The sequence below is a fragment of the Ochotona princeps genome, chromosome X (genome assembly GCF_030435755.1).
Source record: "Ochotona princeps isolate mOchPri1 chromosome X, mOchPri1.hap1, whole genome shotgun sequence".
Lineage (NCBI taxonomy): Eukaryota > Metazoa > Chordata > Mammalia > Lagomorpha > Ochotonidae > Ochotona > Ochotona princeps.
This window is the reverse complement of record NC_080865.1, coordinates 84,226,627-84,228,489: the sequence shown is the minus strand read 5'-3', so window position 1 is coordinate 84,228,489 and position 1,863 is coordinate 84,226,627.

The following is a 1,863-nucleotide window of genomic DNA, read 5'->3' as shown; positions in this document are numbered from 1 at the left end:
CATCATTTATAACCCATTTACAACTGGAGGGAGACGTGAAGGAGAGATAGCTCTGGGACTTGGTTGCTCCAAGCTGCCAGGTGTTCTTGGCTTGTGATAAGCCTCTAGTCCACCAACACTCTTAGCTCCTGCACTAACACAATCTCTGAGGAGAGAGGGCTCAGGCCACCACTCCCCCATAGCATGACAGGGACCAACAGTGCAGGAGTCAAAGCTGAGCTCTTGCTCAAGGCACCATGAGCAGCACTTCCCCACTCCCATCTGAGCCAGCCAGGAGAGAGCCCAGCGGAGCACCCAGTGCCAGCACTTGTTCAGCAAGACAGAAGGTACTGTGGGTTCCAGCACAACAAACAACTAGTATAGGACAGCATCTTCCCTGGACCCCAAACGAGCAAGGCACAGGACAACACTGACGGAAACCGAGATCTGTACCCACGTCAGCTGCCAAACACCTCTGAGTCAGCCAATTATCTTTCACAATAGGGACCCAGTGTTTGCAGCTGCTCAGAACAGTGGTTCAACCATGGCCTGTAACACTACCAGGTAGCAAACCGGTACCCAATTCCCACCACAACCCTCTCTCCTATCCTCTTTTTTTAAGGTTTGTTTAATTTTTCGGGGCCCAGCTCAATGGCTCAGTGACTAAATCCTCACTTTGCAAGCACTAGGATCCCATATGGGCAGCAGTTTGTATACTGGGTTTTCTGATTCCCATTCAACTCCATGCTTGTGGCCTGGGAAAGAATTGAGGATAGTCCAAAGCCTTGGGACCCCACAGCCTTGCAAGAGACCCCAAAACAAGCTCCTGGCTCCTGGCTTTGGATCAGCTCATCTCTGGCTGTTGCAGCAACTTGGGGAAGTAAACCAGTGGGTGGAAGATCTTGGGCCTTGCCTTGTCTATGCTTCTCTCTCTACCTCTGCCTTTCCAGTAAGGTAGAGATTGAAAGGCAGAGTTACAAAGACAAGGAGAGACAGAATATGAGGTCTCCCATTGTCTGCTTTACGCCCCAGATGGCTGCAACAGCCAGTGCTGATCCCAAGCCAAGACTGTCCTCCAGGCCTTGTATGTAGGTACCGGGGCCCAAGGACTTGAGCCATTTCTGTTCCCTTCCCAAGCCGTAGGCAGATAGCTGGACCAGCAGCAGAGCATCTTGGGCCCCTGTGAGTGGGCCTCTATCATAACCTTTCACCTATGAACCCCTCTTTTGAGATCATCCATTGCCATACCTGAAGGTGGCTTTCCCAGCCCTCACCTACTGCACCTGCTGAGACAAGATGGTTCCCGCTTCCCTCCACAGAACACCATCCTCCCTCAGTCCCAACCCTAGCCGCTGCCGCCACACCTCTCCAAGCACCCGTCCTGCTGGGCTGAGCCCACATGGACACTGTCCTCTGCACCTGCCACCAGGCAGCTGTTCCAGCCACCTGTCTCTTCCACTGGCAGGGACCTCCCGATGCTCAACTCCAGGTCCTCAGGACAGTGCACAAGGCCTACCGTGAGCCAGGACTTGTCAACCCAGGTGCCTCTCGTGCTAGAGACCTATGTGTGTGCGAGCACAAGGGCAGCCAGGACAGAGAGGACCCGCTGGTGGCTGTGGAGTCACTGTGGCAGGAAGCCAGAGCCCCCGAGGGGCCTTTAGATCAGGCCCACTGAGCAAGAGGCTGCCTGGGCTGCCCCGGGGAATTCCCTCTGCAGGGACTCAGGCTGAGAGGCTTGCTGTGGCCTGAGTGCTCCAGAGAGGCTCCTGTGAAGGGCCCTGGGCCTCCCTCCTGCTGCTACTGAGGCTCATCTGGCAGGGGCACAGTGGGAGGAGAGGAAGTGGGCGTCGGCCCGAGGGGAGAAGCACTGAGCTGCAGAGGACC